Below are 23,801 nucleotides of genomic sequence, written 5' to 3' on the forward strand. Positions count from 1 at the left end.
CTTCTGCGTGCTGTTTGTGTTGCTCTGCAATAACACTTCCGAAATGCTAGCTGACAGTAGGTGTTTATATTCCTCTTTGTCGCGGGTGTTTTGTTTTTTCTGAATGTTAGCTTAATGTACAAGTAGCTAAAAGTTGCTCATTCAGAGGTGGGAACCGGCAGACGTGTAATCATAAGGTAAACACAAAACAAAAGCACTCGACACTGTTAAACAATCGCTCCATCAGGCTCGTGGCTCTCAGCACCGCCCACACTTGTCAGCGCTACCAAGCCAACCAAGGAGAGAGCTTGCGTTACGCATTAGTGTCGGCATTAGCCACGACGAGGGGTATGCGAACAAACGAAGGCTGCGCTGAACTATACTCATGCGCTTGACCCAGAAGTTTAAATCAGCCTTTAGCCACTAAATTAAAGGAAAAAGTCATGCATTGCCGTGAGATAGCCGTGTTAAATATGATTACTTCTATTAAAAGACAAAATTGCATTCTTGTTTTGTGAAGTAAAATACAAAATTGTGTATAGAAAGCATTATCAATGCACCGAGATATTGAATTAAACCGAATCTATGAAAAAATAAGTGTAACCAAACCAAACCATGAGACCAGTGTAGGTTCACACCCCTAGATTTTGTAATGACCAAAGCCACATTTCAGATGTGGTCACATCGTGGTTGCTCTGCTGGTTTTATGTGCGTTTTGAAAATGTATTTACATGTCTGTACTAGACTTCAATAATGCAACTAATATAGGAATACTCTACATGTCAAAATTCTTTTTCTGTTTAGTTTAATTATGGCTTTAGTCGAATTAAGGGTGCTTTCACATCTGTAGTTCGCTTCATTTGTTCTGGACCAAGGGCAATAAATAATACATTGTTGCATTTTCTGCCGTCTTTGGGTCGTTGTCACACCACACTGCTGGCTTTGGTCCGAACCAGTTGAAACGAACCAAAATGCAATCATCTGATAAAATCCACATCTCTCAATGGCCAGATGTTGTTGAACATATTTCCTAAACTGCTTATTGATTGGTTAGAATTCACGTGCGGGAAAATGCCAATGAACTCCCGCAAGTGAACAAAACGGTAAACACAAAATGTCGTTTTTACTTTGAAGGGAGGACTGCGCTGACTGATTGTATGCCTGCTTTAGACAAATTATACATTTCGAAAATGAAGCACGGCTGCGGCTGGAAAACAGTGTTTTAATGCATTGCTCGTCACTTCAGGAGGAGGCGGGAATTAATTTAGCTAAACTGCGACATGGTCATCTTGCGGAAAAATTACCAACGATCCATCAGGTAATGTTTTCCCCTCTCTCTCTCTCTGTTGGTAAAGCCCTGTCAACAAATATTTTTCCTCCATATCCGGTAATGCACAGCACATCGGCCTACGGCAGCTGAATTAGTGCAAAAGGTGCGGTGCTTTTTTGCGGTTGGACCTGTTTTAGTTCGTATCATACTCTCACCACAAACGAACCGCTCCAGGGTGCGTTTGAAAGCGTACCAAGACCACCTCGTCAAGCAGGTCTCAGTGTGCTTATTTGGTCTGCCTTTGGTGCGCACTCGAGTACGATTGCTGCATTCTCACCTGCCCAAACGAACCGCACCAAAAGGAAGAAACGAACTCTAGTGCGATTCAATCGAACTAAATAAGGCTGGTGTGAAAGCACCCTAAGATGATCAAAAATGGCTGTTTGCATGGCAGACTGTTAATTAGAGCATTGTCTTAATCATATTTAAATCGCAGTATTGATGTCAATGTAAACATACTCACTCTTCAATCTTCTTTTGTGTTCAACAGAACAAACGCAGACTAGTTTGGAACAATTGTATGATGAATAAATGGCGGAAGTTTTATTTTTTTGGGTGAACTTTCCCTTTAACAGGGTGTTTTCCACCTTTGGACCTGTTTAACACCTCAGTCAAAGCCTAATTTCTCTCGGCAGTTTTGTGTTTGGCGGGTGGAGTGACTTTTAGCAGTGGGGCGTATGTGTTTAGCACACAAAAGTGCTGATGCCTGCAGTTCGGCCCATCCCAGAATGTGCACAATTAACCAACTGGCTCTTTGACTCACCATCACAATCTGAATCTTTTAGTGAAGCTTATAGTGAAAAAACAAATGAGTGTGTCAGAAGTGGAGCATGGATCTCAAAGGGGATGAGATCACCTTCACACACACAAAATGTCACACACGCGCACGCACACAAATATACAAAATCCTTCCCATTGGCTTTGTATATTCAAATGAGGCTCCAATTTGCATCCGTATGATTCCAGCTGCTTGAATGAGCCTAGTCTCTTTAAAGCCCATGTGTTTCTCTTTGAGGTCTAATCCACTCATAATTATCTCATGTTTTCAGCGCTCTTTCATTTTCTCTCCCTCTGGAGGCATCTGCACTTCTCGCTTTGTCTTTTAAATTTTCTTTAAAGCGTCGCTGAATCTTGTAAATAAATGTTTCATTGCATTGTCATTATTATGAGCCTTAGCAAATGATGCTTACAATTTTTATTAGTCATTTTGATTTTAAGTGAACAATGTTAAACTGCGGTGAATTAAATGTAGTTTGAAATTGTTATATGAGCTTATTTTTGGGGGGGTTGGGCGGGGGTTTTATTCTTTTAATGACAGCAGTAAATGACTAAACAATTATTTGAACTGTACAACCGTTAAGCTACAAAGGAACATTTATTTTTAGATCTTTTTTTGTCCAAAAAGTTTACCGCTTTTGGCACTGCAGTGTATTTTTCTGGGCTTCTGGGAGATAGATATTGATATTAACTATTACTAAATAAAGTATACTTTTATACTTGACCTTTACTTAAGTATACTTCTTTTTCCTAAAGGTGTATTTGCTGACTACACTTCCTAATCTGCAATTGCCTCTCTGAATATCACACTAACTGTACCCAAAAAAAAACAAAAAAACACTAATACTACTAATACTTCCCTTCTTAGACTTTACAGACCTGAAACTTGCCTATAGCACTTATTCATTGTTGCTCTTAGTTGTGTAAATTGCTTCCTTGTCCTCATTTGTAAGTCGCTTTGGATAAAAGCGTCTGCTAAATGACTAAATGTAAATGTAAATGAAATCAGTCTTGTACAGCCAGGGAGAGTATTGCTGCTCTGACAGCCAAGTTGGGTCGAAGCTAGGTATTCTCAGAACAAGTTTGGAGTGCATATTCGATGCATAAGAAGTTAAAATGCACATCTATAAATCTAATACTTCTTTACTAAAAGTAAATATGCCTATAGACTGTTTATTGCAATAAGTGTTACAAGAAGTTATGTTATCAAATATTCATGTTAAAAAATAAATGCAGATTTATCTATCTAATAATTCCTGCCAGCTTTTAGTGAACTTGAAATATGTGCTGCTCTATTCATTTAACCTAGGAAATGTCATGTTTAGACCATCACTGTGCGTCTCACAATCTGATCTGTCTTATTCACTCTCGTCTTCATGATTTCCGGGTATTTTAAACCATTTTTGGGGATCATGGACCTGGTATAAATTTGCGAGAGACTCCAAGAGCTTCCGGGAGAGTTCATAAAGTTGGATGAGACGCTTGATAGCGGCGATCGCTGTGCTCGCGTCACAGCAGCTTAAAACACTGGAAATGCAAGGGCTGCACTTGCAACTTGGGTTTCATTTGGTATAATTTGTATTGTTATGTAATGTATTTTTTTGTTGGCCAGTTATCTACAAAATAAACAAATATATTTTAGGTGAAGTGACGTGCAAATAATAATTTTTAGTAGATTTATTACAGAGATGCCCAAACTAGGGCCCGCAGAACGAAGTTGGCCCATGGTAACCTTTGATTTGGCTTACTGTCCTATCTGAATAGAAGGTGAAGGTGAGAATGATGGAGAGGGTTGGAGCGAATGCCTTTGACATAGATCGTCATTTCAAATTTAACTTAAACTTTTGTTTCTATTGCTGAGCTACAAAGAACAGAAATTAAATGATTCAGACTTTTAAAATGTAAATATGGTCACTTGACAAATTCACAAGTCATCTGTGAGCAAATCAAGGCAGGACCAGCTCGACTAGTGTGTTCAGCATTGAACTCCATTGTGTTATAAATGGGATTGTTTATGTTTTTACAGTAATAAGTTTATTATGAAATGTTACAACTTATACTGGATTAGTTCATATGATTTAAAGCAATATTTTCTAGTTTTTCTTATATTATATTATATTATATTATATTATATTATATTATATTATATTATATTATATTATATTATATATCGAATAAATTAGCAAATTCCCCCTGGCCAATTTATTGTATTACTGTTTGCTTTATATTCAGCCCACAGCCCTCAATCGAGTTTGGTTTTTGACCCTTTATAAGAAAAACTTTGGGCACCCCTGGTCTATTATAACGTGAACACAGCTGTTGCGCTCGTGCACCCAGGTTAATCATGAACAACTCAGTGCGGATGCACTAGTTGCACTATGCACTCTGCACTCTGATTATGTTTCAATCAAGGTTTATATGCATCAAATGCATAACATCTGTGCCAAACATTTCAACTGACGAACATATTAACAATTATACAACTGTATAGCCGAATTAAATGTATTTATAAATGAATGTTACAGCCCAAATGAGTATGATTATGTGAAACTCCATATAGATACATATTGCAATGATTTCGGGTACTTACTTAGTGATGCACGCACACATAACGTTATATGCACAATCCTTAAATGCTCTGCTGATTTGGACTCTATAATACCTGCTTTATAACTTTAAACTATCAACAACCGCTACGTTCTTCCCGCTCGGTGGTGGAGTTTGGCATAGTCCATTTTACGTGAGATGGCGGGGGTGAGTGGAAGAAACCAAGTCGCGGGGGGAATATTTCGACAGCAATTTATGATTTCTTATGTGGCCTGGTACCAATTGTTCCACGGACCGGTACCAGTCCGCGGCCTGGTGGTTGTGGACCACTGTATTATAACATATAAAATGTAGTATTTCTGACAATTTTCTTTATAAATTTTGAATTACAGTATCACAATACTACTTGGTTTCATGATACTTCAGCTTGTATAGCATCGTAACAGGAATTCATGGTGTCGCGACAACCCTATATTTAGCAGAAATATGGCTACAACCTGATACAGTCCATGCGATACTGTATGTAGTCAGAACAGAACAGCCTACCTATTATTATTTAAAGCACATATTTGCAGGAGTTTACTGCTCATATCAGACATCTAGTAAAGAGAAACAAGTTAATTTTTCTGTGATCAACACCCTCTCTTGCAATTGTGCGCTGCTCCCTCTCACTGAGTGTTCTCTGCATCCATCACGGTCTGGATCATTTCACGTGTGCGCTGCTTTATTTCCGCATTTAAGTATTGATCTTTCGAACATAGATCAACTATTACAGTCGCGTTGAAGTGCAGAGGATTTGAATAGAATAACCAGACACACCACAGACACACTGTTTCAGACAAGCACGTGCCGACCAGGCTACAGTTTCTGTTTGCGTCATTACAACATACTGTTTCGGCCGTATTGTTTTGCTGATAAACATCTCTCAGCCAAAAACCGAACATGTACTTTTGGGCCATTTTCGATGGCTGAAAATTTTGGTTGGGCAAATATTTGGTGCATCCTTATTAGATTTTAATTGATTTCAGCTTTTATACATTTTTAAAATAGGGTTTAATAGGTGTTTAAACATCGTAGTAACTGCATAGCCACCAATGAGAGCACCACAGCCTTTGTGTCAGCAAGATTTGTGCAGTAAAGCTTTCAAATATTCTTTACAACCCCACTCAGTCAAAACAAGCTTTCAAAATTCTTCTAGAACATATATAACCCCTTATTTAGCTGCGTTCACTGTGTCCTACTTGTTGCCGAAGTCGTTATAATCATTTTTTAACATGCTCTGCACAACCTGCATTGATTCATTGCTCAAACTTTCACTACCGAGTTCAAAGACTTCAAAGAAGACCGTAAATTTTCTTCAGGCATCAGGAGACCATAAAAAAATGTTGCGGCGCACATATCGTTGAGATTGCTAACAGCTCCTGCATTTTGAATCATGGTTATGAAAGCCTGAATAAGATTATTGATGGATTTCTCAATTCTCTGTGTGGTCTTTATGTGCTACAGCAGTGCAGTGTTTACCAGCGCTGCCAGGATCCAGTCTCTGAAGGCCGTCGCCTTTGTGCTGTTATCTAGAATGCTTATTTAACATGATGCTTTGGCTCTGAATCAGCGTGGAGGCTTTTGTTGTGTGGTTCATCATCATAATGTTTCGCCCAGCAGTGGAAGCAGGGGCATGGTTTGTTGGGAAGGGGGGTTGGATCCCTGCTATACTTCAAGCGAAGTTTCTTTTCATTCTTCATTTGAGGCCAAAGAGAAGTTGAAAAAAAAGGTTGAGTGACTGTATTTTGTTTTTTAAATGTCCTGCTGTAGGCTGGGTTGCAAATGTGTAAGTGAGTGGACTCCTAAACACAACAACAATGGCGATTGAGAGAGAATAACAGCTTCTTATTAATATTAGTAATTCCTTAAATTTAAATAACGCATTTCTGGACACTTAAAGCTCTTTACACATTTGGGGGATCTCCTCATTCATCACCAATGTGCAGCATCCGCCTGGATGATGCGACGGCAGCTATGTTGCTCCAGGCTGCCCACCACACCCCAGCTGATTGGTGGACAGAGTGACGAAGCCAATTATGATTAATTAGATCAAACTTTATTGTCATTACACATGTACAGGTACAACGGAATGCAGTTTAGGTCTAACCAGCAGTGCAATAGCAGCAAGTGCAGGATACAGGTATAAGTTATACAGTGCAGTTATTGAAAAACTATGGTGGTATTTACAGATGGATACACTATGAACAATTTATACAGGTTGGATTAGCTATGAACAGAGACTTACAATAAATGAATATATGTACAGGTTGCTATTAATAATCAGAAGTGTGCAGACCGATTAACATAATTATAAATTGTCTATGTACAGTGGGTGTGTACATAATTATAAATGTCCATGTGCAGTGGGTATGTACAGTTCAAATACAAGCATTTACAAGCATACTGGAAAACGTGTTCAGTGTTTTGGTGGATTAAAATCAGAAAAGTGAAGCCAGGATGCCAATGTGCGAATATTCTTTATTTATTTATTTTTATTTTATTATTATTATTTTTTTATTTCTGTGATTTTGCAGATTTTTTTGGAGGGGGGAAATTCAAAATGTTATTCAAGATAATGTTTTCCAAAATAAATCACAATTTATGTTAGAATATCAAGGCCTTTAGTTAAAAAAAAAAGAAAGAAATTCAGGCCAAAAAAAAAGTTTTGTTTGTTTTAGCAGTTTGACACAGGTGATCTTTCTGAATGTTTCTAAAAGTTTAACTACTACAACAACAACAACAACAACAACAGTAAAATGACACAAATTGTGAAATACTTTCAATTGAATGAATTTTAGCAATGTTTTCTGTAAATTTTTCTGTTTATAATTTTTTGGTCTTCTGTCACATGATCCTTTAAAAATGTGCTATTTAATAAACATTTATTTGTATTATCAGTGATAAAAAATGTCAACGTTTTGAAGCAAAATGACAGTTTAAGACAAAATTATTAACCCTTCTGTGAAATACTTTTTCCAAATATTTAAGTGCTGTTTAATGGAGTATTTTTAACATATTAGTTTGAATAGTTTTTAACACATAAGTTTTAATAACTAAATTCTAATACCTTTTGTTAATTAGGTTAATAAGGCAAGTCACTGGAAAATAGTGTTTCCGGACAAACAAAAAGAAATAAGACTTTCTGTTAAACAGTTTAAAAGGGATACAAATTTCACAGAAGGGCTAATAATTTGTATATATTTTAATAATTAACTGTATATTTTTCTTTGCACTTTTGATAAATGTAATGTATTTTCTTTAAATAAACAAAGTAACAAAGAAAACAAACCCCACATTTTTGTGCAGTAGTGTAAACATGAGCTCATAAATGAACATGTCCATTGTTGACATCACAATCGTAAATATTTGAAGAGGAATAAGTAAATCAGTGCAATGAATGTGTGCAGTTTTTAAGTGTGCAAATGTTAAATAGTGCAGTGAAAATGAGGAGTAAAAGTATAAGTTAGAGGAGAGTGGGGGGGTTTATTTGTGGGGCAAAAGAGTCAGTGAGGTGCAGAGTTGAAAAGGGAGACAGCTCTGGGGGAAAAGCTGTTCCTCAGTCTGCTGGTTTTTGTCTAGGGAAGCCTGAAGCGCCTGACAGTAGGCAGGAGAGAAAACAGTCTGTGAGCAGGGTGAGAGGAATCCTTAAGAATACTGTGTGCTCTGTGCAGACAGCGAATCTTCTGGCTGTCCTCAATAGCTGGCAGTGTGGTTCCTTAGATGCGTTGGGCAGTTTTCACCACCCGCTGCAGTGCCTTCCGCTCAGCAACAGAGCAGCTTCCATACCAGACTGTGACGCAGTTGGTCAGGATACTCTCTATTGTGCAGCGGTAGAAGTTCACCTTGACGGCTGATGAATGCTGGTTCTTCTTAAGTTGCCTTAAGAAGAATAGGTGCTGGTGAGCCTTCTTGACCAGGCTGGAGCTGTTGGTGGTCCAGGAAAGGTCCTTTGAGATGTGGGTCCCCAGGAACTTGAAGGATGAGACGGGCTCAACGGCCATCCCATTGATGTGGATGGGATCATGTGAGCCTGTTCGTCCCTTCCTGAATATGATATGGGGATGGTTAGGAGGCCAGTAGAAAAAATTGGCCAGGACAATACTCTTTTCGAAGGATATCCTGATATAAAACAAATAAGACTTTCTCGAGAAGAAAACGTATTATCAGACATACTGTGAAAATGTCCTTACCCTGTTAAACATAATTTGGGAAATATTTAAAAAAGAAAAAATAATTCAAAGAGGGCTAATAATTCTGACCTCAACTTTATATCTACCGAAAGACAGAAAATATAACTACACACTATATCGTTAGTAAATCATATAAACATTTGCATATTCAGATTAATTAAAAAACTGAATAAATATACATTTACATTTTAAATACTGTAAAATACTGCAGTGTAAAATATTTGTAGAAATTGAATATGTAATCAGTTAAAGTGTACCATCATTTCAATAGATTTATATGCATTCCTATATGTTGCATGTGCTTGTCAACAGACAAACTTGTTAGATAGATAGATATTAAGACAGAAACTTTACATCATAAATTCTGCTTGTAAAAATATTTTTTAAATTTCATTCATTTTCTTTTTTTTTCAGCTTAGTCCCTTTATTAATCCGGGGTGAAACGGCATGGTTGAATAAAGGGACTAAGTCAAAAGAAAATTAATGAAGGAATGAAGATTTAAAATAAAAATAGATCAAATGTAGGCCCACACGCATGTTTACCCCCAATGTTCATACCAAATCTACTCTCCTGGGTGGATGTTGTAGATGCCCTCAGACAGATGTGTGCAACATGTGTCTTCCAGATGTACAGGTAGTTATTGTGGTTTGTCCCACATGGGATTGCGTTTCCTACCCATCAGCTGACTTGAAAGAGTTTTATGTGCTTCCAGCTCTTTAGATGTGAGATTAAAGCATCACTTATCGTCCGTGGCCTAACAAAAGATCTATGATTAGCTTTTCATGTGGGGACGTAATTGTCATGGTAAATTTGTTGTTTGTTGTTGTTGTTTTTTTACAAGCATACTGGAAAACATGTTCAGTGTTTTGGTGGATTAAAATCAGAAAAGTGAAGCCAGGATGCCAGTGTGCGATTTATTTTTTATTAATTTTTTAAAATTTTATTATTATTATTTTTTTATTTCTGTGATTTTGCAGATTTTTTTTGGAGGGGGGAAATTCAAAATGTTATTCAAGATAATGTTTCCCAAAATAAATCACAATTTATGTTAGAATATCAAGGCCTTTAGTTAAAAAAAAAGAAAGAAATTCAGGCCAAAAAAAAAGTTTTGTTTGTTTTAGCAGTTTGACGCAGGTGATCTTTCTGAATGTTTCTAAAAGTTTAACTACTACAACAACAACAACAACAACAAGAGTAAAATGACACAAATTGTGAAATACTTTCAATTGAATGAATTTTAGCAATGTTTTCTGTAAATTTTTCTGTTTATAATTTTTTGGTCTTCTGTCACATGATCCTTTAAAAATGTGCTATTTAATAAACATTTATTTGTATTATCAGTGATAAAAATGTCAACGTTTTGAAGCAAAATGACAGTTTAAGACAAAATTATTAACCCTTCTGTGAAATACTTTTTCCAAATATTTAAGTGCTGTTTAATGGAGTATTTTTAACATATTAGTTTTAATAGTTTTTAACACATAAGTTTTAATAACTAAATTCTAATACCTTTGTTAATTAGGTTAATAAGGCAAGTCATTGGAAAATAGTGTTTCCAGCCAAACAAAAAGAAATAAGACTTTCTGTTAAACAGTTTAAAAGGGATTGTCACAACCAGCGATCGCTCCCCAGAGGATCGCTGGTTCTCACACGAACTCAGAACTACATTTCCGCATTTCCCAGGACTACATTTTCATACATGCACTGCTCCCAAACACGCACGCCTGCTCTCTCATGTTTCCTGATTGCATCACCAGCTGAGCCTTGTTCACAGACTGATTACATCCCATTCATAAGCCACTCTCTCACGCTACCAGTTGGCCGAGTCTTGTTTCCCTGTGTAACATTACAACGCGTTTCCCTGTCTTGTTTCTCTGTGTTTAGACCCTAGCCTCGTTTCCCAGTTATCCTGTTTAGCCGCCTGCCTTTTGACCATTTGCCTGTTTAAACGTTTATGATTCTGGACTGCCTTTATATACCTGTTTGCACCTGATGACCACTACTTGCCTGACTTTGAATAAACTGCATATTGGATCTTACCTTCTGTGGTCTCCTGTCACTCCACCCCAGTCGTGGTAAAAGGGATACAAATTTCACAGGAGGGCTAATAATTTGTATATATTTTAATAATTAACTGTATATTTTTCTTTGCACTTTTGATAAATGTAATGCCTTTTCTTTAAATAAACAAAGTACCAAAGAAAACAAACCCCACATTTTTGTGCAGTAGTGTAAACATGAGCTCATAAATGAACATGTCCATTGTTGACATCACAATCGTAAATATTTGAAGAGGATCCAGTTTGAGTTTCCCAATGATGATCTGCATGCACTGAGGACATTTGCTGACTGTGCTTTTTGTTGTGTGGTTAAACTGTGCCGAGCGGCCATGTGATGAAAACTGCATCATGACCAAACGTGACCTTCGAGCACAAATGCTGCTGGTCCTGACTGGGCCAGCTCACCGAGGGCTTTGGCTCTCTTCACACTCCATTTGGACACCATGTTTACCCCCACACCTGTTCTGGGTGTCCAACAAGCTTCTTTTTTCCATTTCTGTTTATGTTGATAAACATGCAGAGGCACTGAGAGCATCAGCTGGAAAGTGTTGCGGTCTTTTTTTTTTTTTCAACAAATATTTGCTTGCACATCTCATAAACATTTAAACAGAGCAGCAGATACACATGCGTTCAAAATGCTTCATGTGATGGATGGGTCTTCTGAATGTCACTCAACTGCTGACAGAATGATTTAATGTGATATAGTTAGCTAATCCAAAAATTAAATCTGATGCACATGCTTGGAAGTGAATTTCACATACGTTTGGTAAGATTTATTTTTCTTTTGATTTTGAATGACATCTCCACAAAGGCTGCATTTATTTGGTCAAAAATTAAATCAAAACTGTCAATTAAAAATCGATCGTTCCTTCGTTCGTTCCTTCATACGTTCCTTTGTTTGTTTGTTACTTCATTCATTACCTCATTTGTTTCTTTGTTCGTTTGTTAATTCGTTTCTTTGTTCATTCATTTATTCGTTCCTTTGTCCCTCATTACTTCGTTCGATCGTTTGTTCGTTTGTTTAGTCGTTTGTTCGATCATTCCTTCGTTCGTTTGTTCATTCTTTATTCTTTGTTCCTTCCTTCCTTCGAACAAATGATTTGTAATTTCCTTCCTTTCCTTCCTTCTTTTTTACTTCCCTTCCTTCCTCCCTTCCTTCCTTCCCTCCTTACAACCATACATCCATCCATCATCAGTTCGTTCATTCCTTCGTTTATTCTTTTGTTCCTTTGTCGGTAATTCATTTATTTGTAGTTTATTTGTTCGTTCCTTTGTTCCTTCATTCATTACTTCGTCCGTTACTTTGTTCGTTTGTTCGTTCGGTTGTTTGTTTGTTTGTTCGTTCGGTCGTTTGTTCGATCATTCTTTCATTCATTCATTTGTCATTCTTTATTCTTCGTTCCTTCCTTCCTTCGAACGAACGATTTGTAATTCCCTTCCTTTCTTTCCTTCCTTCTTTTTTACTTCCTTTCCTTCCTTTCTTCCTTCCCTCCCTCCAACCATACATCCATCCATCCATCATCAGTTTGTTCGTTCATTATTCTTTTGTTCCTTTGTTCGTTAATTCATTTATTTGTTAGTTTATTGGTTCGTTCCTTTGGTCCTTCATTCATTACTTCGTCCGTTACTTTGTTTGTTCGTTCGGTTGTTTGTTTGTTTTTTCGTTCGGTCGTTTGTTCGATCATTCTTTCGTTCATTTGTTCATTCTTTATTTTTCGTTCCTTCCTTCCTTCGAATGAACGATTTGTAATTTCCCACCTTCCTTCTTTTTTACTTCCTTTCCTTCCTTCCTTCCCTACCTCTAACCATACATCCATCCTTCATCAGTTCATTTGTTCATTTATTCTTTTGTTTCTTTGTTTGTTCCTTTGTTTCTTCGTTCATTACTTTGTTCCTTTGTTCTTTCCTTCCTTCGTTCGTTCGTTTCTTTATTCATTCGGTAATTCGTTCCTTTGTCGTTCGTTCGTTCCTTCCTCCCTGAGTGGCTAGCTAGTGACTAGCGTGCTCTGCAGTTGTACAGTGCCATATTAAGCACATGACTTGGCAGGCGGAAGAACAAGTAGTTCCAACTTAGGTGGCATTATTCAGTTAAACTAGGGTAATTGTGGTTACTTTCCACTATATTTCATTTTCCAATTAACTACATATTTGCTCCAAATTACTGAAATATCAATATTTTGATAAGATAATCGATTCTAGAACATACAAAGCTGGTATCGGAGATATTGATATTTTAGTATTGATCCCCACATCGCTACTTTCCACCACTGTTAATAACTTTCATTCATCAAATGTTTCTGAAATGTTTTAGCTGTACACATTTTTACTTATTTCGGAATGTTCATTAAACTGTACATTTTTCATTAAGTTTCCCAAATTATACAACATAAAGGATGTTCTGAGAATATATTACTATACCATATTTTTGAACTCAATTGGCATCAGCACCCATAAGCAGTTTTTTATGTCTTGCTGCAGATGGTTCTGGATCAGCAAAAAATTGTCATCTCAGCTCCTCAGAATATCGTCACCTTTTGTACAGCGTCTTCGCCTCGTTCCTGTTTTTTCACGTGTGATCTTTGCTTTAGTGGCTGATGGAGGTTGTGAAATGGGGGCAGCTGGTTCATGTGTTGGGTCCATCTGCTGTCTGCAGCCGTCCTGACTCCGCTCAGCCGGAGCTGTTGTTGCTGCCAGTCAGAGGAAATGTGTCCTCCGCCCAGCCTGCTGAGAGCGGACGCACGGCAGATTTTTCAGAGTAGTAAGGGAGAGAAGGATATGTGCTGTCATTATGGTGCTGGTGTGGCGAGAAGCAAAGGTGTGAGCTAATAGCGTTTCCTTTCAGGGCCCTCAGGAGACCCCTTGAACTGGTTGAGTTGAACACGAGCTGAGACAGCAGCTGTAGCCGCATGGAGTGTGTGTGTGTGTGTGTGTGTGTGTGTGTGATGTAAGCATTGCAGTAAACATTCAATGGTCTACACTAGTGCTGTACAATATCGGCTTAGTCCCTGATTTATCAGAGATCGCTGCAGCGGAATAAACCAACAACTACTCCAGCATATGTTTTACGCAGTGGATGCCCTTCCAGCTACAACTCAGTACTGGGAAACACCCATACACTCTCACATTTACATTTAGTTAATTCAGTTCACCTATAGCGCATGTCTTTGGACTGTGGGGGAAACCAGAGCTCCCGGGGGAAAATTTGTAAATTGTGGTAAAAGTTCAACCCGGCTGAAAGGTTCATTGGTTTCACCTAACCTGTGCATAAAGGCCAAGACCTGATTCATGCATGAGTGAAACTGAGACAAACGACTATAAGCCTGGCAGGATTTGGAAGTTGGTTTGCTTTTCTTGCATAATTCTTTCATGTTCATTGTGTTGGAAATTCACAGTCTCTTAACATTAAATGTAGTTGCTTGTTTTTGGTGACAATTTGCTGGTCATTTAACACAGAAACATGCGGTCAGATCAAATTAGCTACTGTTTGTTGCAAACACGACATGGCATCAAAACTAAAATCAAGATAATTGACAATTTAAAAACTACAAGCACTGAGCTGCAGCCTAATAAATAAAAGCAGTAGTCCACGTTTGTTCAATCTCTCACTGTTCTTGCTTAGATTTTTTTTTCTAATGAGTTGCTGAAACTTTTGTATTAACATCATTATTTGCCTCTGTTTGATGGATCGCTTGTCGTATTTCTATTTTTGGATAAAAGTGTCTGCTAATATAAAGAATGTAAATGTAGATGTGTTTCTGCAACAGACAGAATCAATAGAGAAAAAAATTCGGGTTCATGTTGTAAAAAGGATTATTATTTTTAAGAATAACTCCTGTTATTAATAGATTTTATACGCTTTTTTATTCATTCATTCATTCATTTTCTTTTTAGCTTAGTCTCTTTATTAATCTGGAGTCGCCACAGTGGAATGAACCACTAACTTATCCAGCATATGTTTTACGCAGCGGATGCCCTTCCTGCTGCAAACCATCACTGGAAAACATACATACACACTCATTCACACACACACACACACACACACACACACACACACACACACTTTGGACATTTTAGTTTATTTAATTCACCTATAGCACATGTGTTTGGACTGTGGGGGAAACCGGAGCAGTAGGAGGAATCCCACAGCAACACATGGAGAACATGCAAACTTCACACTGAAATGCCAACTGACCCAGTCGGGACTCAAGCCAGCAACCTTCTTGCTGTGAGGCGAGAGTGGCACTGACAGTGCCGCCCTTGAATTAAAAATGTCTTGATCATTAAAATATGTTTTGTAACATAGTATGAACGTACTACATTTGCAATCGTCACTTGACCTACCTGCGTCAGTTCAATTCATTAAATCCCTCGCATTTCCTCATGGGGTGGTTTAGTGATTGGATATCACTTCAGAGTCTCGCCAGAATTAGTAGGTAATCCGGACAATTTTCGGACATCCTAATCCACTCATATACTTACTGTTACATACTGTTTTTCATTTATTTTTTTATGTACTATATAGTAAGGAAGTGTGCACCACAAGTTTATGATATTCTGTTTAGTAAAACCAGTGTTGTTGTCTCATATAGTTGATGAGCTTGCATGCTATTTTGCAGTGAACAAAGTATTGTAAGATGTTTTTTCGGTGCAGTTCAGTGATGTGGAAACGCATCTGTGTCCATTCTTTCTCGTTAGTGTGGGATTAATTACCGGAGGCACAGAACCAGTAGAGAACAGGTCTGTCAGATCCCATTGGGATCAGTGAGGTCGCAGAGAGTCCAGGGAGCCAAAATTCTGCTGACCTTCGACTTCAGCGCTTTCTGCAAGAAAGAAAGAATCAGTAGAAACTGTTTTCCCAGGAGGAGACGATTCTGCAGCACTGAGAGAAAAGATGCCATTCTGTTTCAATGTGAAATTGTTGATGTTGTGTGAAATATCGAGGTCGTGATTGCAAAGATCAGTTAGTAGAATCGTGCTGAGGAAAGAAAAGACTTAAATAAACGATTCAAAGATGATTCATTGGATTTACATTTTTTTAAGGGTTTGGTAGCTATTTATTTATATGCTGAATTTAAACAAACAAATTAAAGGTGCAGTAGGTGATCTGCCAAAATGCTAACAGGTTAGCATAATATCTTTGAAACACATTCTGCATCCCAATCCGCATACTATTAGTCCTAAATAGTATTTGAAAATAAAATGGGTGGGGCGACATAGTGGCTCAGTGGACAGCACTGTCTCACATTAAGAAGGTCGCTGGTTTGAGTCTCAGCTGGGTCAGTTGGTATTTCTGTGTGGAGTTTGCATGTTCTCCCCGTGTTGGCGTAGGGTTTCTTCTGTGTCCTCCGGTTTCCCCCATAGTCCATGCTCTATAGGTGAATTGAATAAACTAAAATTGGCTGTAGTGTATGTGTAAATGAGTGTATATGGGTGTTTCCCAGTAATCGGATTGCATATGATGGATAAGTTGGTCGCTCATTCACTGTGGCAACCCCTGATTAATAAAGAGACAAAGCCAAAAATAAAATGAATGAATGAATGATTCTTTTTCCTAATATGCCTGACAAGATCTTTTGCTATAGAGTAATGTTACACTGAATTATATTTTAGTTGGGGTCTTGTAAATCATAGAAAAATAAATAAAGAAATTAGGAAAGTGTTAATTGAACAGGATACATTCTAATATTGTATTACATAATTGCTTAGCTTCAAAAATTTTTTTTCATCTTTGATGCATGTACATATAGATGTAGTATCATTCATACTGTTTTGAACTATTTCTACACTGTTAGAAGGGGAATTATTGTACACTTTTGCTCACAACATGCCACAAAAGTGTACAGTGCAGACCCTGGAAAAGATTAGATTAACGTGTTAACCAAGAAAATAAGGGAGTGAGTTCAAGGAATGAATGTGGGACATCTGAAAATGGACAGATCGTACTTTCGTGAACATCTGAACAGGGGTGATAATACAGGCTCTGACATGAGAGAGAAAGAGAGGAATGCTGGCAAACCTTGTGAAGACTGCAGAACATTTGTCATGACATTTGGTGAATCTCCATTTCTCTCTCTCTCTCTCACTCTCACACACACATAGCTGATGATTGACATTGTGATAACCATATTGCACGTTTGGCATGCACTATTTTTGACCAAAGTAATGTTATAGTGAGTAGAGACTGGTTTGGTCACTTGAACTCAACTGAGATGTTTTAAAGGCTACTTATTATAGTGCTCTCTTGTCTTTTCTGCTTATTATAAACGACACTTACTACATGTCTTGTTGTTTAGGCAAGTTTATCGATTTAATAAAGTCATTATGTTTTGGTATGTGGCTTATTTCCAAGATAGAGGAGAGCAGCAAAGATTTTAACATAGTAAATAAAAATAGTAAACGTGTAAACGTATTTTTCTCAACAGTCCAAGTCTGTGGCTGGAAGGTCATCCGATATGTAAAGCATATGCCCGAATAGTTGGCGGTTCATTCCGCTGTGGCGTTCCTTGATAAATAAGGGTCTAAGTCGAAGGAGATGGAATGAATGAATGAATGAATGAATGAATGAATGAATGAATGAATGTTTATTAGAAGTTTTAAAGTATGATGTTATTCCACACCCTAAACCCAACTACTATTTTAAAACCCAACTTAGTTAATGGTTTGTCAGTAGCATGTGACTTAAATAAGTGTTTAGTTTCCATTGCAAACGCTACCAAAGAAACAAAAACACTCTCAAAACGAGTTCAACTATGAAAAAAGGATGAGGTCACCATATGCTGCTGTTATGAAAAATAACTTCACGGCCAACTGAGAAAGAACTGATATTGCAAAAGGGCCTCCAATCAAAACATTTAGAGAATTAGGTGAAAGCTACACCAAAATTGGCTAACTTTTGAGCTTTCTTCAACATCTCCTCAACACAGGGCACCAGCAGGATCAAGGATCTTATCAAGCTTAAACTGACAGCAGCGTTTCTCCTCCATTAGCTGAAACCCAACACTGGGCAAACCGAGACAGACACAGACGCAGTGTTTGCTCTAGCAACACACACATATTTGCACTACGTTTATCAGCCCACTAGATTTATTTGTCCTCCCTTGACCCTCAAGTGTATGTGATGGGCACGATTAGGTCACGACGACACACAATACTCGCATTGTTCTGTTGCTTTCTTTTAATATGGGACGCGTGCTTCACTCGTCTGCTACTTTTTGGCCTGAGTTAGTTCCTCATATGACTCAAACGGGCCTATTGAACTTTCTTTATAATTATAACCTTCCACATTTTTTCAGAGACACCCATCATTTACACGATTTCAATGACAGAGCCGTCCAGAGAGCCGCCCAGCTCATGCAGCAGCGATAATAAGTACTTTCTGCTGGCCGTGCATTAAAAACTGCATTGAGAAATGATCACGAATTGGCGTCAAAGCTAAAAACTTTAAAGGAACAGTATTTTTTGTTGGAAATTGGCTCATCTTACATCCCTCCCAAGGTTAAACAGTTGAGTTTTACTATTATTTAAAACCATTCAGCCGATTTCCGAGTCTAGAGGGACATCTTTTAGCTTAGCTTAGCATAAATCATTAAAACAGATCGGACCATTAGCATCTTGCTGCTGTATCACGACTGCAACAGTGCAATTTATTTATATTTTTTTGGAATAAGGCAGATTTTACAACTACCTCAGAGTTAAACACTTGAGTTTTACCATTTTTATAATCCATTCAGACGATTTCCAGGTCTGGCGGGAGCACTTTTAGCTTAGCATAAATCATTGAAACAGATTAGATAGCTGCAGCAGCGCAATGTTTTTTTGGAAATAGGCTCATTTTACAAATCCTGTAGAGTTAAACAGTTGAGTTTTACCATTTTTTGATCCATTCAGACGATTTACGGACCTGGCAGGAGCACTCTTAGCTTAGCATAAATCATTAAAGCAAATTAGACCATTAGCATCTTGCTACTATACCATGACTGCAACAGTGCAATTACTTTTTAAAAACAATAGGCTCATTTTACAAATACCCTAGAGGTAAACAGTTGAGTTTTACAATATTTTCTATCTATTTAGACAATTTGCGGATCTGGCAGGGGCACTTTTAGCTTAGCATAAATCATTGACTCGGATTAGACCATTAGCATCTTGTTGCTGTACCATGGCTGCAGTAGGTGCAAAGATAATACACTGCTGTTACGTAGTTATAATTGGGGACTATTTACAGGCACTGCATAATATCATTGCACCTGCTGCAGTCATGTACGGCAGCAAATTTCCTTGATTATTACGCTACAAAGAAAGTATAGTTGCTAGATTCCTAGCCATGCCTCCTAGAAAATAGCCACTTTTTATTGTCCATCAGTCTTGGTTCACAATTTAACTATAGAGCAGTCAAGCTTTTAATTGTAAGATACACTCTTTTTGGAGTAAAATCGTAATGGTATAATCTGATTCAATGATTTATGCTAAGCTAAGCTAAAAGTGCTTCCGTCAGACCTGGAGATCAGCTTAATGGATAAAAAAATTGTAAAACTCAAAGGTTGTGGCCTTTTAAAATAAGACTGTTTCTCCAAAAAAAAAATGGAGTGTCATTTTTAAAGTGTTTATTTCACTTGCAGGCAGGAAAATGCAGTGAGTGTATGAGGCTTTTTGACCGTTTTCCTCATTGTTTCGTGGTTTCTTGTTTGGTTTGATTTGGTTGATCCTAGGAAATGACTCGTGGTGTGTGAGAGTCTGTTTGTGTGTGACGGTTTCTGCCAGTATTGTTGTTGTTGTCGTAGGTTAGTCTTAGCCTCCCATTTCTGTTTCCAGCATTCATTTCCTGCTTTATGAGCCACTTCCTGCACGCCACAGGACACTTCCTGTCCGGAGTTCCCACAGGCAGGTCCATGTGAAAGTGAAGGGGGAAACACTGTAGCCTGTCTCAGATGTGGATGTGACTTGGGTCAAAACAAAGTAACAAAATGTAAAAAGAAATGGATTAAATTGAACTCTGACGTATAATATGCTCAAACTATTAAAGCAGTGTAATTTTTGTGCTATTTATGTACTTAGTACTTTATTAATTAAATTAATTTATAGTTCCATTATGTGCTTTTTTATTTATATGAATTATGGTTACACTTTATTTTAAGGTTTTCTTGTTATAGGTTAACTATTTAGTTACATCCTATGTAATATTAATTAATTATTTGTACTTATATGGTGAGGGTTAGGGCTAGGGTTTGGCCTCAGGTTAGTTGCATGTAATTTTGCAAAATTAATTGTTAATACTACAGTGGTACGTGCCAAACAAGAACTTCTTAAAATAAAGTAAAAAAAGATAAAATAAAGTATTTGTCATATATTTTTATTCCATTATATCTTTACTCTGCATTCAAAAACGCAAACTCTTAGGTTTGTTTTAAACAAGACCTCTTTAGTATCTCATTTATTCTTTCTCAGCAGACTTTTAATAATGTTATGCTTAGATTACTCTCATCATTATGCTATATAAATTTCAAATTTGCATCTGACTGATTTCTTCGGTGGCCGAGAGAGTTTAACGCACTGCAGTTTAGTGTTGCAAATTCATACAGAACAAACAACTGAAGAAAGGCACAGCAAATTGGTCGCAACACAAACAACTAAAGAAACGCGCTGCAATTAGTCACGACACTTGCAAATATCCACGTAACACAACGGAAATGATTCAAGGCGACCCAAAACCATGACAGACCCTGCTGAGATATGGGGGCCATTTTTCTACTGCGGGCAACTTCAAAATTACCATAACATAGCCTTATCAGTTTAAACAATGTGTCTAGTTTTAAGATCTGTAAGAGGACAAACTTAGATAAGAAGAGAAACATTTTTTCTATCGTAAAATGAACAAATTCCACCACATCTCAATACACAACTTTTATTTTAAAATGAAATAAATGATGGCAGTCAAACATTGTCTATGATCATTTTGTTTCTAGTTTAACCAATCTTTTCACAATATATATAATAATTATACATTTGTCAATAAAATAAATTGAATGCTGAATTGTACACCATTATATTAATTTGGTTAAGAGCTTTTCAGAAAATAAATGAACTGTGTTTGTACATTAAACAGAGCATGAACGTATACATTGTGAATACACTTTTAACAATGTGTGATGAGAACTTTTAAAATATTTTTTTTATTTAAATGTGTGTGGTGATGGAAATGACATTTCAACAGTTTATTGTTAAAAAATGAAAGATAGCTTCAGCGATTAGCTTTGAATTGATACAAGTCTTTCATGTATACAAAACACTCTTATTTACCTTCATTTTGTTTGGTTTTTGAAAACACTTTTGAAGGTACAACATGTTTGGAAATGACGTAGAATAAATGTATTTCCTTATCAAGCAATATTTACCTTGATTTTTCTTCAGGTGTTGTTGATTAAAATTTAATTCCCTCCATCTTGAAGATGTTCTTAGACGGCACTATTCATTTTTATAGAAAACACCTAAATAATCTTTCACACAAACTTTTTAAAGCAACATTACAGTGTTGTTTTGGAAATGACACTGATACTGTGCAACAGCTATATTTTGTATGAAAAATAATATTGATAATGGTCTCGCATTAAAAACTATAAAATATTTAAATTATTTCACTAATGTTTCATTAAGATACATTAATAGATACCGGAAAAATAATATTTTAAAATGTTATTTTTTTATTGTTGAAGTTTAAAACTCTGGCTGTGCAACAAGGTGAAAACAGTGATTTTGAAACCTGAAAGGAGGTTGAATAATATAAAAAAATATATATAATAGAAAGGTAGTAAATTTTTTAAAGTAAAGTAGGTTTTATAGTTTGACAAAGAAATAGGAATTTAAACAAAATTATATATATTTTTGAATATATGATCAAAGGACATAAAAGTGCCCGTAATTGAAGAATTACCCATGGATGTGTTATGTCGTGTAATCAGGATATTAAAATAAATGAAAAACAACTTGCCTTTTAAAGACCAATCACTTCACTTAGCAACAGTCACGGAGTCATGACCACAGGCAACATAATAGCACATCGATATCTCAGCAGGGTCCGACTCCCTCATGTTTTTGGATTTATGCAAAAAAAGATGTTTTCTTACTTATAGAATTTTTGTCTTGTTTCTGGTCCAAATATCTACATTTCATAAACAATTTTTTTTTTTTTACTTTGCCCCGCTGATAGTTTTGTTTGTTTTAAAGAAAAACTTGAAAAGAAAAAGTTGAAAACAAACAATATTTGTATTTGAGCTAAGATTTTTAGACATTTGGATTAGAAATAAGACAAAGCAACGTAAAAAAAGAGCATTTGTTGCATTTGTGATTATTCAATTTCTGTACCTGAATACTGTTATACTCTATAGAAAATCTTCAATAGTCCTATTCAAATGATCTTTTTTTGCCATAATATATTTTTATTTTAATTTTCAGTTTGTACACATTGAAATACACTTTACATGCATTTTTTTTACAATAACCTTGCTATATTTACAAATTATACAAAATAAAAGGATATATATATATATATATATATATATATATATATATATATATATATATTTTTTTTTTTTTTTTTTTTTTAATGGATTGGCTAATCGGGAGGATTGGAAGAATTCCAGGTGGGCCAGTCCGTTTCGCTGTCCCTAGCTGCTTGCACTCACAGCAGTTGCACTTTTATTTATTTATTTGTTTGTTTGTTTGTTTGTTTGTTTGTTTGTTTGACCAAAGCCTCACTCTTTTTATTCATTATTTTACTGCAGCTCCGTGAGCAAAATGCAGCCTGTAGGTTAAAAAGAGAAGAAAAAGATTAAGCCATCAATAGAAAGTAATACTCTGGTTAAAAGAGTCTTGCAAATAACAATGTTTTTAAACACCTGTTTTATTCTTTATTCCAAAAGCAATGTCAGAACAGCGCCATTGTGGTCCAGTGGTCAGCCTGTTGCATTACTACGCTGCCGACCTGAGTTCAAACCTCACCTGAGTAGTTTTTATTTTATTTTATTTTATTTTATTTTATTTTATTTTATTTTATTTTATTTTATTTTAATTAATCAATAAATAAATAAATTAATTAATTAATCAATTAATCAATTTATTTATTTATTTATTTATTTTTTTTTCATTGTAGTATTAAGACATAATAATGTTTGGGTTACTTATATAGGTGTGCATATTTTATTTTTGCGTGACCACCGTTACAAAGGACTGGATGTTTATAAAGAATTTTGCACAGAATATATTCATATATTGCAGGAAAGGACAGTGTGATGTTTTAAAGAACAGTGTTGGATATTTAGCTACCCTTTAATGTTCTCTAATTTATGAAAAACATTTAAAGTTCTAAAGCAGCTGTTTCCTTGAAAAAGACATGATAGTGTCATTAGAAAATAAATTGGAAATTACGTTATTTTACTATAGTCAGTCGTGAACTGAGGTGGGCCTAAAACTCCTGGGCTGAAAAGGAGTCCCACTCCAGCTCTATGGTAATCTATTCAAAAGTGATCATTATTATCATACTGAATACAGTGTACAGTAAATGTATAGATTGAAGAGTGGATCAATACAGAACTGTAAGACTGGAACTACATTGTCCGCATAGAAATTGTTCATCAAATTCTTCCTCCCTTAATTTCACACCTTTAATTTATCTGTTAAAAGGACTCCATATGTTTTTAAATACATGCTGTTTAGCTTTTAGTACTGTGCAATTTATTTTTTCTAATATTTTTTTCAGGCTTGACAACATTTGTCTTATCCATTGAGTAGTGTTTGGTCTTTGTCCATAGCAAAGCTACACATTTTTTGGCATAAAGCAAGCTGAGGTCTCTAAATACTTGTTCGCTTTTACTACAGTTTGA

General features: G+C 36.3%; 1 protein-coding gene across 12 annotated transcripts in view; it reads left to right on the forward strand.

Moving 5' to 3' along the window:
• ccdc120a (coiled-coil domain containing 120a) overlaps positions 1 to 23,801 on the forward strand; it is a 125,490-nt gene that overhangs the window by 69,589 nt on the left and 32,100 nt on the right. The window lies entirely within an intron of this gene.

This window comes from Danio rerio, chromosome 8 (genome assembly GCF_049306965.1).
Source record: "Danio rerio strain Tuebingen ecotype United States chromosome 8, GRCz12tu, whole genome shotgun sequence".
In the NCBI taxonomy this organism is placed as follows: Eukaryota; Metazoa; Chordata; class Actinopteri; order Cypriniformes; family Danionidae; genus Danio; species Danio rerio.